Source organism: Periplaneta americana, chromosome 9, assembly GCF_040183065.1.
Source record: "Periplaneta americana isolate PAMFEO1 chromosome 9, P.americana_PAMFEO1_priV1, whole genome shotgun sequence".
Classification (NCBI taxonomy): Eukaryota; Metazoa; Arthropoda; class Insecta; order Blattodea; family Blattidae; genus Periplaneta; species Periplaneta americana.
Window position 1 is genome coordinate 124,952,863 of NC_091125.1, and position 18,898 is coordinate 124,971,760.

The window sequence follows — 18,898 nt, forward strand, 5'->3', positions numbered from 1 at the left end:
TTTGTTCCACTTGACACCATCGTCTTTAGACTATAGATAGCACAAATGCTCTTAAAATCCTCAAAGTTCAAGGCGTATTTATAAGCTCAACACTCCAAATAACAAATGAAAAGTGACAAATAATAAACAATATCGTAATAACGCAGTGTTGTGATGACGAAAAAACGTTATGAATATGTATATGAACCTGTTAAATTTACAACAAGTAGAAAGCCCTGTCTCTGAAACGTATTTTTTTTTCTTTTAATTGTCTTTGGTTTCCCACCCAAGTTCAATTTCGAACCTCAATAACTTCTGTACTTCGAACTGTAGTTAAATTAATACCACTAATGCAGTGCATCTGAGCATTTAGATCGGGAAATTGGTCGGCCGCTTAACCGCTGGGTTCCCAAGTGTCCGCGCTCATTCGACAGTGACAGTATCAGTTTGGCTGTTTTTGAGCGCAGTTCGTTTGTTCTGTTAGTTGTGCGGCAATGGTAAACAGATATTCATTAAGGGAACCCACATAAAAACTACGAAATCGTATGGTAAAACCAGGAGAAAATAATTCAGACATAAATATCCTGACAGTCCATTACTTTCTAGATGTACAGCTTACGAAAAAAAAATGCAGCTCTCTTTTAATTAAAAAAATTGTCTATCTCCAACTTCGGCTCACTTCGTCTCCATCGAGGCTTACATGTGAGCGTTTGTGTGGTAAAGTGGATCTAACGTCTTAAAAGCAAACATTCTGATGAGGGCAGATAATAGTAATATGCGTTACAAGAGCGGTATGTTGAAGTTTTCATGTTCGAGGAAAAGTTTGAAAAAGTGAAACGTAGTTGAGCTTTTTTAATTTCCGAGAATTGAAAGAAAACATACCGCTCGTGTATCGTACATTATTTTGTGCGAAGATCGTTTATTACATACCTGAAAGAAGAATTTCTAATTAGTTTCAATGAAATCTCCATCTTGGTTTCTGTTCAATAACGGAAAAATTTGCAAAACAAAAGTATCTATCTTCAACATTGTTGCTTTAAAATATTTTCTGTGTTTACTATACTCCAGCAGGCCGTGATATATGTCTGTCTCCCCCCCCCCAGTCTATAAATGCGAACTTAAAACAAACGGCTTCCTTAATGTTACTTGCATCACGAATGCAGTAACCTTAGTGGAGTTGTAGAGTTCACTTAATTTTTGCAAATATTTAAAAACAATAATTAACAGTGCAATTTATGTGAAATTGCAGTGGTAAGTTTCCAATTTACAATTATTACTATATTGAACGTCTCTAAAAATAATATGTTAAAAGCCTAAAGCAGCAAAATCAATATGTCACTTAAGCGGTAAGAAGAGGGAAATTGTTATGTGTGTTAGGTTGGGAATACTGAATGTGAAATTTTAGACTTACCGCGGATTGGTTTTGTGCGGAAACCAAGCAAATACGCACGATCTCGCACAAAAAATGCAGCTCTCTTGTAATTAAAAAAATTGTCTATCTCCAACTTCGGCTCACTTCGTCTCCATCGGGCTTACATGTGAGCGTTTCTGTGGTAAAGTGGATCTAACGTCTTAAAAGCAAAAATTCTGATGAGGGCAGATAAAACAGTTATTTTCTTTTTCTTTCACCATGTTAATAATGTCAAAAGACATGCTTATACAAATTTTGGCCACTCGACCGCAATTACGAGGACCGTAAAAAATAAGTTCGCCAGGGGCCGTTAACAGAAAGAAAACAAAATTTCATTGGAAAAAATTATTGGAACAGACACAGCAGTTGTGGAGCTATTAAACATATTCTCACCTCAATTGAGACATTTGTCATATCACGGGATCGACAGAGAGATGCAGAGGGCTGTAAAACGCTGGTTCCGATCCCAGGCGGCTGACTTCTAAGACACAAGAATAAAAAAAAAATTATTCCATGGTGTGTCAAATGCCTCAATTCCAGTGGGGGATATGTTGACAAAGAGCGCAACGAATCTATCAATGCAATTGTGCTTTCTTCTGTAAACGGCCGCATGGAAAATCACTTTCTGGACAGCCTCTTAATTGCGGTAGAGTGGCCGAAATTTGTATAAGCATTTCTTTTGACATTATTAACATGGTGGAAGAAAAAAATTAACTTTTTTACCTGCCCCCATTAGAATGTTTGCTTGTTGGAGCAATGTGTTACTCTCATCTTTTTAAAGTATTGTTTCACCCAATACGGCAGCTGTCACAGGAGTTTCGGTAACTCACAACGAAGCTTATAAATTTGGAAGTTAATAACTTACAAGGAGATCCGGTAATGGTTTTATTTGTAATAACTAGAGCCCAGCGTTTGGTTACCTGAAGTCTCCAAGCAACCAGAAACAGTGTAAGTTTGTATTGAGTATAAATTCCCTGCGGCATCTACACAGTTCAGGTCTGCTGTTCAGTGAACATACGAAAGCAAAGCAAGGCGGGACACTTGGACATAGAAAAATTTGGTAGCGGACACTTCATAAGGAAATAAAATATATTTTATCCGAAAAAAGGAGAAATTTTTATTTGGAATACTTAAAATGTTTACAGTCATTAATTGTAATGTGTAGACATTAATAAATAACGCATTCATACTGTAAATTTGTTTTATTTCAAGTTTATTAATATATTTATGTTGTATATTTGCTAATTGCAAACTTTAATTAGATCTAAAGTGTCTATATGCGTTTTACTTCTTGTAAAAATTAGTTGTAGACAAATTTCGGGCGCCACGCAGCCATGGCGGCTGAAAATTTTCGTGTTGTGCCTGAGATTTTTTAATAAAAAAAGTATTTAAAACTTTTATTTCTTTTATGTCACTACGACTAATACATAATGTTAACAAAAGCGGTTGTAGGAAGAAATTTCAATGTGCTTTTTAGATTAATATTGTTGCATTTATTGCGCATCTCAAGATCTGTCATTACGTAGCTTCGGTGAAGACCTCAGAGCATCTCTGAGAGCGTGTGTTTGCATTGCATAGATATTCAATATTGTTTAATATATCTCAATAAATATATCTTACTTGGAGTTCAAGTGGCGTCGCCGAATTGTTAATCGAACTTTCTAATAATCACAACACAATATTATACACAGCAATTGGTAATGGAATATGTTGGTTACTTAAATTTTCTTGTTTACTTATACCTGCTAATGATTGTATTTTAAAAGTAACAGAAGTGACAAATAATAGGAATTCAAATAATGAGATGTGCATTTCTAAGACAGAGAAAAGCATTTTTACACCAGTGTGTTTTAGCAGATATTAATGAAAATCCAACGTTTTTATTGCAGAGATAAATGTTTTTGACATAGTTGATAAGAATTCAGATTTGGATGTGAATATATTTACCAATTTTGCTACGAGGAAATCTCGTTTTCTCTCCTGTTTGTATTTTCGTAATTTGTGATGACGGAGGGTGTGGAAATAAAATCTGGGGAAAGTGGAGGAAACACTTCTCAGCGACAGAAGTTGCTCACTTGTTTTTATGTCGCAGGTTCCCCACTTTAGTGTGACACCCTTCTGCATTCAGTGCCGTGTGAAAACAGATCACCTCATCAACTCTTTCGCAACATGTATTCCTTTTCTCTCGTTATTTCTGTGAGGTGTTCGCTTGTTGTTATTATTATTAATTTTAACCTACTTTCTTATTATAGCCTATGAAGTGTAAGAGAAAGAGTTGTATTGCTGCAAAATATATATTTCGAGATACCTACCAAAGAAAATGCACGACTTTGGCAGCCATCGTCGTAACTCAGTTGGCTGTGGCGTTTGTCTGCCGAACCGGAGTTGCTTTCAGGTGTGGGTTCGATTCCCACTTGGCCTGATTACCTGATTGGATTTTATCCGAGGTTTTCACCAACAATAAGTATGGCGAATCCTAGACTTCATCTCGCCAAATACCATCTCGCTATCAACTATCCCATCGAATCTAAATAATATAATAGTTGATACAGCCTCGCTAAATAAGCAAGCAAAAAAACACTTTGCCGCCACATGCTCAGAAAACGTGGCTTGGGACGTGGCTTCTATGAGTCTGTCTATCTGTGTGCATCGATTTGTTCATATTCAGTATCTATGAGTGAATTTATTCGGGAATTATTTAGTATGAATACATTATTTTTCGTAAAAAAAAAACAAATAAAAACAATCTTTACTTCAAATCTAAAAGACAAAACGGTTGTAAACTCTAAATGTATCCTAACGCCATTTTCTAAATTTTATTCGATGCACGAAATGAAGAAACATATGAAATAGGTGATGGAGGTACGCAACAATAAACCAACCCACATTTTGGAAAAAAAAAATTGAGATATTTCCACAAATCTGTTATTGGCTGGATTATTTAACTCAGAAAAAAATCAAGAATGCGATATCTGCACTCTGATGCCATTTATAAGCAAAATAATTCGTTTATTGAATAAAATTAATTTATTTATTTTGCTTTGCAATATTAACTCAACAGCTGGTCTCTTATTAAAAATAGGTTAGTCTTTTTTATTATTATTTGTGCAATTTTTTTTGTGACGGATGCATGTTACAATATTTCTTGCGTAAAATATTTAATAAATCGTCAAATTTACTTCACTGGTGAATATCTCGAAAACATGTTTTTGTCAGTTGATCTCATAACGCGGAATTCCGTCCTATTGATTATGTCCCACGATCCGGTGTTTCTGAGAAATTAGTTAATATATGGACATTTATTTCTACATCGGTTACGGATATTCGAAACTCCAACAGCGTAGTCAGTCATAACTGAATCGCGATTGCAGAAACCCCACATGTCCATTTGAGTAAATTTTTCAGAAGGCACAAAGAACTTATTATCTTCAAAGGTGTTTGGTATTTTGAAGTGACCATTTTTTTTATTAAAGCATAATAAGTTACAGTGTTTGACATTCATAAATTTTTTTGTTTAATATTTTCCGGAAAAATATCTGAAGTGCCTGGACATGTGGGGTTTCTGCATTTCAGCACTAGTAACAACCATTTTATTTCTTTAAAAAAGATTTTATGTGATGAAGACGAAGGACAATTTTTGTATCTTATAAAGAGCTTTGAACTGTGTACTGAAACCAAGAAATTGACGAAAGTATACAAACATACAAAAATGAAAAATTATGTGATTAGCAAATTTAATTATTCAAATTACCACTGTTAAAAATGCCATTTAGAAAGCCACTGCAAATTATATCAAATTAATCGGTATGGTTATGTCGTAGAAGTGAATTGTAAAGCTCTTCTGTATGAACTTCATAAAGATAAACTTATCATCGAAGTAATAAAAGGTAAAGGTATCCCCGTAACATGCCATGAAGGCACTTGGGGGGCATGGAGGTAGAGCCCCATGCTTTCCATGACCTCGGCACTAGAATGAGGTGGTGTGGTCGGCACCACGCTCTGACCGCCTTTTACCCCCGGGAAAGACCCGGTACTCAATTTTATAGGAGGCTGAGTGAACCTCGGGGCCGTTCTGAAAGTTTGGCAACGAGAAAAAATCCTGTCACCACCTGGGATCGAACCCCGGACCTTTCAGTCCGTAGCCAGCTGCTCTACCAACTGAGCTACCCGGCCGCCATCATCGAAGTAATTTTATTTAATATTACTGTATACCCTCCATAATGCTATACATTATTGTTTATTACAGATCTTTCGTCTAGATAATATATGAATATACAAGGTGGAACAAAAGTCTGGAACCACTAAAAAATTTCTTCCATATGCTTGATTTTCGATTACTATAGGTGTTACCGATACATGTAAGATCAAATGCTCTACCAGTGACACATTCGGTTCTAGCCCTCAGCTATCTCAAAAGCCGACATTTTGGATGCAATTTGAAATTTTAAATGGAAGGGTGTTTGAGAATAAGGTTCTTAGGAAAATATTTGGGGCTAAGCGGGATGAAGTTACAGGAGAATGGAGAAAGTTACACAACACAGAACTGCACGCATTGTATTCTTCACCTGACATAATTAGGAACTTAAAATCCAGACGTTTGAGATGGGCAGGGCATGTAGCACGTATGGGCGAATCCAGAAATTCATATAGAGTGTTATTTGGGAGACCGAAGGGAAAAAGACATTTAGGGAGGCCGAGACGTAGATGGGAGGATAATATTAAAATGGATTTGAGGGAGGTGGGGTATGATGATAGAGACTGGATTAATCTTGCACAGGATAGGGACCGCTGGCGGGCTTATGTGAGGGCGGCAATGAACCTTCGGGTTCCTTAAAAGCCATTTGTAAGTAAGTAAGGATATCATGTAGGTAGTTAAAATCGTGTGAAATTTTGTGAAAAAGAAAACAATGGTGCAATTTGTTTCCAGATATCTCTAATCGTTTTCAAGTTAACTAAAGATAACTGTCATAATGACACAGATATTTGCTATTTATTTATTTATTTTTATTTATTTATTCTGATGTAGTTAAGGTCATCAGGCCTTCTTTTCCACAACACCAGGAATACAAATACAACAATAGAAATAAACAGAAATAAATACACTATATAAGAAGTAAAGCTACACAAGAGAGAGAGAGAGAGAGAGAGAGAGAGAGAGAGAGAGAGAAAAGGCTATAAACAAAGTAAAGCCACACAAAAATATACACAGGTTGCAGTCACACAAAGTTTAAATGAGTCATTAAGTATCATAATTAATTGCATCCTAACTAATTAACTAACATAAACAAGAAACTTACAATTTTAATCTAGATTAAAAAAGAAAAAGAAAAAAAAACACAAATCAATACTTCTAGCAATACCTAAAAACATTAACTAAGACAAAATTTTCCAATTTAATTTTGAATTGTGATAAAGTCCGGCAGTCCCTGAGGTCATTAGGTAACGAATTCCAGAGGCGAGGTATTTCTACAGTATAGGAAGGTGAGTATAAAGACGTCTATGATGAGGGATAGAAAGAAGTGCTTGATGTCGGTTTCGAAGAGTTGTAAGAAATTGAAAGCTGCATTAGTTACTGCATCTACAGATATTTTGTAACATGGTTCAGTGCTAAGGAGACTTTGGAAACGGTATTTTTATGTAATTCTGGTAGTTAAATTTAAAGTTTTGTTATTACTGATAAATACGAGAAAAATTCGTACCGGCACCGGGAATCGAACCCAGGACCTCTCAGCTCTGCGCGCTGAGCGCTCTTACCAACTGAGCCCTGCCGGAACACGATCACTGCGCCGGTCGAACCCCTCTCGTAGTGCTATTTTTACGGCCTTACTACCTGCATTTGAGACGATGCACGTCATATGTATGCAGGAGCGCATATTAAATGACTTTGTGGCCGTATTCAACATCAGTTTGATGAAAACTGCTAGCACTATGAGAGGGGTTCGGCCGGCGCCGTGGATCGTGTCCCGGCATGGCTCAGTTGGTAAGAGCGCTTAGCGCGCAGAGCTGAGAGGTCCTGGGTTCGATTCCCGGTGCCGGTGCGAATTTTTCTCGTTTTTATCAGTAATAATACAACTGACTAGTTCACACTAGTCGTGTAATATTCAATGAGGTGGGCGAGGCCTCATTCATATGAATTTTTGATATATTTAAAGTTTTGTTATATTTAACATACGTAATCACCTGTTAAATTTTGTGCATCGGTCCCCTTTCACTCTGATAATAAATTATTTAAATACATAGACATTCTCAGGAATTTAAAAAAAAAAATTATAGGCTATTTTTAAAAGTTTAGACGCGGTAAAAGGAAACTATGAATTTGTGTTTTTGTAACAGTCAGCAGGGAATTGAAAAATAAAAAGTGTTACTCTGAACCAAAATGGTTGTAAACCAGTGATACGCAATTAACTCATTCAAAAGGAAAGAGATACGATGTCTTCCAGTTGACGATTAATTTCATGTTAGATCTAGAAATTAGTTCTGTGTCATGATTTAGTTCTGTGTCATGAAGAAAGGTGAAGGTGTACAGCGAAGTCAGGTGGAGCGTTCAGTGGAGTGAACCAGCCGGCGCGTCACTACAGACGGAGAGGAAAGCCAGCCGCATTCCACCCCAACCAGGCGTCAACTATTTCAGCTTTGCCGTCACCCCAAGCAAAGGTCGGTTGGTCTGCTTGGAATAGCTGCAGCACAGAGAGCCAGTTTATCATCAAGACGCGGTGGATAAGTCACTCGGTCACGTTTAAAGAGCAGACTTTCTATTAACAAACATTGCACAAGATAATTATACGGCATTGAGATTTTTAAATAAAGCTACGCGAGTTGAATACTATAAGTAAATCACACCGAAATATATTGGTATACATTAACACTAGCATTTCAGATATTATTATTATTATTATTATTATTATTATTATTATTATTATTATTATTCCAGATTACCGTAGAAAGACCAACGAAGAGATGGCCAGACTATGTCGTTGGACCTAAACCATGTAGAACAGCCGCGGCGAAAATGCGACTCACGAGCACATTGTGGCTCGCAGTGCTTTTCTCTCGCTTCCTACCTACAACCCCCAACCTCTTACTCACTGGAGTCAAACTCCGTTCTATTTGTATTTGTCCCGGACCTGCGAGTGGCGTATCGTCGCAATATCTCTCTCGAAACCATGTACCTCTATAAAAAACGAAAGTTTCAAGTAGGATGGGAGGATGCATTCTTTTGCTTACAATATGATGAAAACATTAAATGTATGATTTGTTCACAAATATTACTAGGAAAACGGTTGTATAACATAAAACGGCATTACAAGTTACTATATGTTACTGATGAAACATTAAAAGATTAAGTGTTATTATTATTATTATTATATTATTATTATTATTATTATTATTATTATTATTATTCCAGATTACCGTAGAAAGACCAACGAAGAGATGGCCAGACTATGTCGTTGGACCTAAACCATGTAGAACAGCCGCGGCGAAAATGCGACTCACGAGCACATTGTGGCTCGCAGTGCTTTTCTCTCGCTTCCTACCTACAACCCCCAACCTCTTACTCACTGGAGTCAAACTCCGTTCTATTTGTATTTGTCCCGGACCTGCGAGTGGCGTATCGTCGCAATATCTCTCTCGAAACCATGTACCTCTATAAAAAACGAAAGTTTCAAGTAGGATGGGAGGATGCATTCTTTTGCTTACAATATGATGAAAATATTAAATGTATGATTTGTTCACAAATATTACTAGGAAAACGGTTGTATAACATAAAACGGCATTACAAGTTACTATATGTTACTGATGAAACATTAAAAGATTAAGTGTTATTATTATTATTATTATTATTATTATTATTATATTATTATTATTATTATTATTATTCCAGATTACCGTAGAAAGACCAACGAAGAGATGGCCAGACTATGTCGTTGGACCTAAACCATGTAGAACAGCCGCGGCGAAAATGCGACTCACGAGCACATTGTGGCTCGCAGTGCTTTTCTCTCGCTTCCTACCTACAACCCCCAACCTCTTACTCACTGGAGTCAAACTCCGTTCTATTTGTATTTGTCTCGGACCTGCGAGTGGCGTATCGTCGCAATATCTCTCTCGAAACCATGTACCTCTATAAAAAACGAAAGTTTCAAGTAGGATGGGAGGATGCATTCTTTTGCTTACAATATGATGAAAATATTAAATGTATGATTTGTTCACAAATATTACTAGGAAAACGGTTGTATAACATAAAACGGCATTACAAGTTACTATATGTTACTGATGAAACATTAAAAGATTAAGTGTTATTATTATTATTATTATTATATTATTATTATTATTATTATTATTATTATTATTATTATTATTATTCCAGATTACCGTAGAAAGACCAACGAAGAGATGGCCAGACTATGTCGTTGGACCTAAACCATGTAGAACAGCCGCGGCGAAAATGCGACTCACGAGCACATTGTGGCTCGCAGTGCTTTTCTCTCGCTTCCTACCTACAACCCCCAACCTCTTACTCACTGGAGTCAAACTCCGTTCTATTTGTATTTGTCCCGGACCTGCGAGTGGCGTATCGTCGCAATATCTCTCTCGAAACCATGTACCTCTATAAAAAACGAAAGTTTCAAGTAGGATGGGAGGATGCATTCTTTTGCTTACAATATGATGAAAACATTAAATGTATGATTTGTTCACAAATATTACTAGGAAAACGGTTGTATAACATAAAACGGCATTACAAGTTACTATATGTTACTGATGAAACATTAAAAGATTAAGTGTTATTATTATTATTATATTATTATTATTATTATTATTATTATTATTATTATTATTATTATTATTATTATTCCAGATTACCGTAGAAAGACCAACGAAGAGATGGCCAGACTATGTCGTTGGACCTAAACCATGTAGAACAGCCGCGGCGAAAATGCGACTCACGAGCACATTGTGGCTCGCAGTGCTTTTCTCTCGCTTCCTACCTACAACCCCCAACCTCTTACTCACTGGAGTCAAACTCCGTTCTATTTGTATTTGTCTCGGACCTGCGAGTGGCGTATCGTCGCAATATCTCTCTCGAAACCATGTACCTCTATAAAAAACGAAAGTTTCAAGTAGGATGGGAGGATGCATTCTTTTGCTTACAATATGATGAAAATATTAAATGTATGATTTGTTCACAAATATTACTAGGAAAACGGTTGTATAACATAAAACGGCATTACAAGTTACTATATGTTACTGATGAAACATTAAAAGATTAAGTGTTATTATTATTATTATTATTATTATTATTATTATTATTATTATTATATTATTATTATTATTATTATTATTATTATTATTCCAGATTACCGTAGAAAGACCAACGAAGAGATGGCCAGACTATGTCGTTGGACCTAAACCATGTAGAACAGCCGCGGCGAAAATGCGACTCACGAGCACATTGTGGCTCGCAGTGCTTTTCTCTCGCTTCCTACCTACAACCCCCAACCTCTTACTCACTGGAGTCAAACTCCGTTCTATTTGTATTTGTCTCGGACCTGCGAGTGGCATATCGTCGCAATATCTCTCTCGAAACCATGTACCTCTATAAAAAACGAAAGTTTCAAGTAGGATGGGAGGATGCATTCTTTTGCTTACAATATGATGAAAATATTAAATGTATGATTTGTTCACAAATATTACTAGGAAAACGGTTGTATAACATAAAACGGCATTACAAGTTACTATATGTTACTGATGAAACATTAAAAGGTTAAGTGTTATTATTATTATTATTATTATTATTATTATTATTATTATTATTATTATTATTATTATTATCATTATCATCTCTGTACGTCGATTCTTTTACAGCAGATGTACGAATAATGCGGTTAGATTTTCAATTTAAACTCACAGTTTTACAATGAGACGTTAAATGAAAGCTAGATGTAAGGACTTAACAGATATTGAACTTTTCAAATCTTTGGAAAAAAATAAATATTTGAAGCTTCGTTCTTTCGCTTGCTCTGTTGAAGCCATGTTCGCTGCAACTTACGTTTGTGAAAAATTATTTTCAACAATGAAAATAGTAAAAATCAAATTTAGATCACGACTAACAGACAAATACCTTCGTGATCAACTACGATTGGTAGTAAGTGACATAATTCCTGATTTTGAAACTTTGTCGCAGAGATATTCTGAAGACAGTTAATTTTAGGTTGTGATAATGTGTCCTATGTTTTCTTGTTCATTTCTTTCTTCGTTACACGTCCTAAACATTAACTTCCCCTTCGGTTGTCCGCCTCCCTCCATAGGTACTATGCACGTTGCAGCTTACACAGTGCCTCGGCGTACCATGGCCTTTTCGCCACGGCTGATGTAGAACAATTTTATTATTATTATTATTATTATTATTATTATTATTATTATTATTATTATTATTATTATTATTATTATTAGTTACTTACTTATAGCTTTCAAGAAACCCGGATGTTTATTGCCGCCCTCACATAAGCCCGCCATCGGTCCCTATCCTGTGCAAGATTTATCTTATTTGAGCTTTATTTGTCTTATTTGAGCTGTTGTATCAGTGAAGCGTGGTGAGTAAGTGAAGTTATGGTTTTACAGTGCAGTGAATAGTTCCGATCACTGATAATTAATAGTGTAAATGAAATGTATTCAATAGTGTCAGTGAAATGTGTCCTAAAGTGTCAGTGAAATGCGTCATAGTGCCACTACAGTAAGTGAGATGAGAGTAAAGTGAAAGACTATTATCAGTACCAATGTGAAACTTATGTAGGGCCTATACTTATGTAGGTTGTATTGTAAAATTAGGTTCACTTATTAATTAGGTTATTTTATGTATTATTATTAATTGTAATTATTGTGTTAAATTGTATTGTGTATTCTTATTGTATTGTGTATATACTCGTAATTGTATTGTGTATTGTTTATAATGTGTATACCACTGCCACCGGGTGCTTGCCCACTTGCAGTTTAAATAAATAAATACATACAAGATTAATCCAGTCTCTATCATCATATCCCATCTCCCTCAAATCCATTTCAATATTATCCTCTCATCTACGTCTCGGCCTCCCAAAGGTATTTTTCCCTCCGGCCTCCCAACTAACACTCTATATGCATTTATGGATTCATCCATACGTGCTACATGCCCTGCCCATAAACGACTGGATTTTATGTTCCTAATTATGTCTATGTGAAGAATACAATGCGTGCAGTTCTGTGTTGCGTATGTAACTTTCTCCATTCTCCTTAGCCCCAAATATTTTCCTAAGATCCTTATTCTCAAACGCCCTTAATGTCTGTTCCTCTCTCAAAGTGAGAGTCCAAGTTTCACAACCATATAAAACAACCGATAATTCATGCACTCATAATGTTCTTCCCAAGGGCAGATTGTATTTGAGGGAGTTGGCATATGATGGTAGGGACTGAATTAATCTTGCTCAAGATAGGGATCGAAGGTGAGCTTATGTGAGAACGGTAGTGAACCTCCAGGTTCTCTAAACGCCATTTGTAGGCCTAAGTACGTAAGTATTACTCTTGCTCGGGGAAACATTTTTTTTAATCTTATTTCTTATTGTAGTTTTCCCTTTAAATGTCTAAAGTTGGTCTTTTTGGTTGATATTCTTAAATTACGTATAATTTTAGGCATATTTCATTTAGTTGATGGATACTTGTTTGTAAATCGTCTTCATTTTGTTGTATTTCTTTCTAAAAGTCAGGAAAAATTATTTAAGTTAAATTTTCGTTAATTTTATAGCATCTAGGCCTAATATATTTCCTTTCCATTTTCGGAGAATGTTAGAAGTTAAATAAAAATTGGGACAAACTGCGTTCTTGTCATAGGTTTATTTAATATAAAATTCTTCGGATAGTATTCCGATCATAAAAACACATTTATTGTTTTAGTGTGTCTGTGTGTATGCGCGCGCGCTGAATTAAATGCAAGTCCCTACGAAGGACCAAGTTCGACTAGTCGACTACTGCTTTAGAACCTCATGTCTGAGTGGAGGTGAGCGGTCAATCAAACCAATACAGGTGTAGGTCCTAACGTGTATTCAACAAGATTACCTTCAGCCACTATACCTTGGAGTTCAATTCTGAGATGACTTAGAAACGAGGGCTAAATTTTTCTTGTAGTTACGTAATTCAGAGAAAGGATTCCTTTACCCAACACAAATAAATTAAACGTGCCCCCATACCATCCTTATCTCATTCAAATAAGAATAATAAACGCTTATGGTGCCTTCTGTAGAGTTTAACCCAAAACACGAACACATTACCAATTCGACCACAGTGGATAATATTATTAGCTTATGTATTTGACTTCTAAATGAGGTAGTAGAGCAGTCATGTCAACCGATGCCCACAGGCGCAAGCGCGCTCTTTAGAGCTCAGGAAAGCCTGAGCGCTTTACAGCGGAAACGAAAGAGACAGACGAAAGAGATAGTATATGCCGCTTGGTCGAGCTATATACAGGGTTGGCCAGCACTAATTTAAAGGATAAAGGGAAGAGAGCTTATTAAAACTATATCCATGTTAATTTTTAGATTTGTCTGAGAAATATAAATGCATTACAAGAATGTAAGTTTTAATTCTAATGCTCATTTTTCACAAATTTGCTTTTTATTGAAAAGGAATATTTCCTAATTTTTTTATAAAAATAAAATTTTCAGATAGTTTATTTAGGCCTAGTAGCCTTACAGGTACTGAAACACTGTTTTCGTAAATACGTTTTACTGAAGATAGTGTACTAAAAATTTTGGAAATATTCGCATGGAAAATGTTTGTAAGGAAATGAATTAACAAAGCAACTACTGTTACATCATAAACAAAAGATATGTGCTCATGTGTTGTAAAAACGTCCGCTCTATAGCTTCAACAGATTTTGAGAAAATAATTTAATATTCTTATGATAGGAAGCTGCGCACCAATATCAACTTAAAAGAATAACGCCATAGGAGTTTTGTTATGTAATATTAGTTACAGTTAAAACATAGTCTATACAGTACATAGGTAACTTTGCTTTCTACTAAAATATTATTTGGATTAGTTTATTGATTAATTTTATCATGTCATACTCAATCTCTTTCTTTGGGATAACACTTTCTTTATGAATGATGTGTTCATTCACTTATTACAGTATGGTTGTACTACTATGGAATTTAAATGAACATTCCTTCTTAACTCTTTATTATGTTATTAACGTTTAAAATACAACATCAATATTAAGAAACTGGTATTAGTACTTTTGTTTTACAGACAATATAGATAATATCAAACAGAAAGAAGCTATATAAAAATAACGACATAAAATTTCACGTTCCGTTTGAAGTTTGTACAACACTGTTTTCTTAATCCAACAGACTGCTTATTCATATACATAATCCTTTCTCCTTCCTAGCGCTTGATGCCCGCGCACGACGTCAAGGTCAGAAAAATGCGCTTGCTTTGACATCACTGCAGTAGAGCAAGTGTACAGCTTGGGATGTACTATAAGCAGTAATATGAGCTGCTGCCAAGAAATCAAAAGGAGAATATTAATGTCAAGGAAGCTTTTAATAGAAAATATCTCTGGAGAAAGAACTAAGGAAGATACTAGTTAAATCCTTTGTGTGAAGTGTAGCATTGTATGGGGCAGAAACATGGACATTACGACGAAGTGAAGAGAAGCGGATAGAAGAATTTGAAACGTGAATATGGAAAAGGATGGAGCGTGTGAAATGGACACGAAGCTGTGTTCGAAAGAGTGGCTGAAGAAAGAATGATGCTGAAACTGATCAAGAAGAAGAAAAGGAATTCGTTGGTCACTCGTTGAGAAGAAACTGCCTACTGAAGGATGCACTGGAAGGAATGGACAACAGGAGAAGAGTTCGTGGCAGAGGAAAATATCAGATGATAGACGACATTAAGATATATGGATCATATGTGGAGACAAAGAGGAAGGCAGAAAATAGGAAAGAGTGGAAAATGCTGAGTTTGCAGTGCCTTGGGCAGAACATTATAAATGAATGAAAGCATTTGATAAACTTCGGCTCTCTATTTTGTTTCTGTCAAGTCGCACAGAATCAATTTTCTATGCAATAAAATCATACTAACCTAAGGAGTTGAGAAATATATTTTTTTAATCATCCTGAGTACAATATTAACCTTTCATCACTCGCATGCCCAATTATTACACAATCACTCGCACGTTGGATTTCGTCCAACCTACAATTAATTATTCAAGAAATCAGTTTTTTTTTATCTAAATATGCGAATTCTTTGCTATATTATATATTATTATGTATATATTACGTATTAATATATACAGACTGTATATGTATATATATATATATATATATATATAATATTTGAGCCCTGTTCTTTTCGAGACAAGAATAATGATGATGATGATGATGACGATGATGATGATAATAATAATAATAATAATAATAATAATAATAATATAATAATAATAACAACAATAATAATAAAATGTGTATATATATATATATACAGCTGCCATAGTTAAAAGTTTTGTGTGCCCTAATCTCAACACAAATCGATGGACTTTCATATGCTTATTTTGTAATCATTCAACACTCCCCTGTGTACCTTGATCTTCCTCCAGTTCTGACTCAGATTCATGTTCACTGTGTTCAAAACCTGGAATTTCAACAATGCTCTGTGCACCTTCAACTTCCTCCAGTTATGATTCAGATTCATGTTCACTGTGTTCATAACCTGGAATTTCAACACTCCTTAGTGCATCTTCATCTTCCCCCAGTTGTGATTCAGATTCATGTTCACTGTGTTCATAACCTGGAATTTCAACATTCCACTCTGTACGTTCATCTCCCTCCAGTTCTGACTCAGATTCATGTTCACTGTGTTCAAAACCTGGAATTTCAACTATGCTCTGTGCACCTTCAACTTCCTCCAGTTATGATTCAGATTCATGTTCACTGTGTTCATAACCTGGAATTTCAACACTCCTTAGTGCATCTTCATCTTCCCCCAGTTCTGATTCAGATTCATGTTCACTGTGTTCACAACCTGGAATTTCATCACTCCTCTGTATACTTCATCTACCTCCAGTTCTGATTCAGATTCATGCTCACTGTGTTCACATTCTTCGTCACTAAATTCGCTATCACGTTCATTGTTCTTAGTAGCTGCATTCTTTTTGTGCTCTTCTTCTTCTTCTTCTTCTGCTTCTTCTTCCATTTTTTGCAGAATTCCAGGAATGTCTTCAACTTTGACATAGCTAGAATATGTAAACGAGACTATTCTTATACATACATACACACATACATACATACATGCATGCATACATACATACAAACATACATACACACATACACAAATACACGCATAATTACATACATGTATACATACATACATACACACATACATACATGCATACATACATACATACATACATACATACATACATACATACATACATACATACATACATACATACATACATGCGTACAATATCTCTTTTTGTCAATGAAATTGCTAAGAAATAGCAAGAGCACAAATTTGCTTACACGGCCGCTAGCGCGTTGGATATAGTCAAACGGTGCACACTCCAGTACCTTTCAAACAGTACTGACTGTTTTAAGCAATTAATATATATGAAATGTTTCGTAAACATATCTAGAAATGTCAATAATGGAATAGAATTGGGGTGTTAGTCAAAATATGACCTATGAGAGGAATAATAATCAAAGATAAAAATGTGTTGGACAAAGTCCAACAGTGCGAGTGACGAAAGGTTAAGTCTAAAGTCAAAGTTACATAATTCGTGGTATTTTACATCACGTCACAAACGTTTCTAGTGAAGAAGACAATATTTAATCTTGTTTCTCAAACACAACTTTGAATATTCTTCATTATTATCTTAGGGAATAACCGAAATTTATACTTTGAATTACTTAAAATAATATTTCTATAAGCCAGATAAGATACAGTTCAACCAAATTATAACTGGTAAAGATAACACTACATAGGATAAATACACACTTATTTCATAATGCTTAAGTAGTAAACTAAATAAAATTCTTAACTCCTTTGTGGGTGTAGGAAAATATGATGATTCATTCAATTTTATCTGTGCTATGTTACAATTGTCGTAGGGGAGAGTGGGGTAGTATCGGACATCGGGTAATATCGGACAATGCGTTTCTTTCATCTGCCACCAGATGATAATACCTGAATGACATGGTTACGTTTCTGTATGCGACATCACAGAAACGTTACCATGTCATTCGGGTACTATCACCTGGTGGTAGATGAAAGAAACTCACTGTCCGATATTACCCGATGTCCGATACTACCCAACTCTCCCCTACTGTTTCTTTTTTAATGGGGAGAGACCCGAAGGCCAGCACACAGCTTCAAACATTCTTATTGTGCCGACCTTGCCAAAATAAAAACTGTAAATGAATAATATAATAGGGATAGCTCTGAATTTAAGATTCCTTTCAAACTACAAAACAAAATCTGAGGTAAAGAAACAGTGATATGGCTTCGAAGTCATGGTGAAGCAGCAGATGAAAATATGAAAACCAGAGAGATAAATATAGTATAAATCCATAATTTTAATTAGTTGCTTGCGTACATTGAAAATTTTACCGTGAATAATATTACTATTTACTAACTCCAGAGTTAATAGTTTTGGAAATATATGAAGATCTCCCTCAAAGAAGGTTTTATATCACATTTTTGACAATGTTTAGTTTCTGGTGGTATAAAGTTGTACACCAAAGAACTGACAATTTTTTCTATTTTCTGTAGAAATCATAAAAATGTTACACAGGCCTACAACCTTCTTTGAGGGAGGTCTTCATATGTTCGATGCAGTAATATTCAGCCAATACATAAATTGCGGCAATGAATATGGAGAAGACGTCTTAGGACTCAGAGCTTCCAAGATGCCGCCAAAGTGAGCGTTTCCTTAAATTCAAAGATGCAATCTGCGACCTCTGAGGCGGCCGTCTGAAGTGCAGATCACTTCGTAATGGGTCATTTACATCAGATAATGGAGGACGTTACTGTGTGCGTTCCGATATCAAACCTGTGGTCCATAACACTGAAGGAAACCTACAACCACTGAATGGAATACATTACATCAACACAGACTCCACCAGTATTTCATGCATTTGACATACACTACTGGAATTGCAAAGTATACGAACGTAATGGAAGAGAATTTAACAAAAATATAAATAGCGAAGGACATCCAAATAAATAAGTAGGTAAAGTACCCATGAATGAGCTTACTGGAAATATAAAATTAATAAATAGGAAGTTAATAAACTGCACTGTATCGAAACAAGATAAAGGATGATAATAATGACTAAGAAAGTACATATTATAAAGGAAGTGAAATAAATGACTTAAGAACAAAAACAAACTATCGAAAGGACGATACAAAGGAGATTTAACCGATGATTTCAAGAAGAGACGAGACGAGACGAGACGAGACGAGACGAGAAGGTT

The 18,898-nt window shown here is 35.4% G+C and overlaps 1 protein-coding gene and 1 non-coding gene across 2 annotated transcripts in view; one reads left to right on the plus strand and one right to left on the minus strand.

Annotated features, from left to right (window-relative positions):
- CARPB (Carbonic anhydrase-related protein B) overlaps positions 1-18,898 on the minus strand; it is a 757,151-nt gene that overhangs the window by 243,875 nt on the left and 494,378 nt on the right. The window lies entirely within an intron of this gene.
- On the plus strand, positions 7,353-7,428 carry TRNAC-GCA (transfer RNA cysteine (anticodon GCA)). The gene has a single exon. It is a non-coding gene; the product is annotated as a tRNA-Cys (tRNA).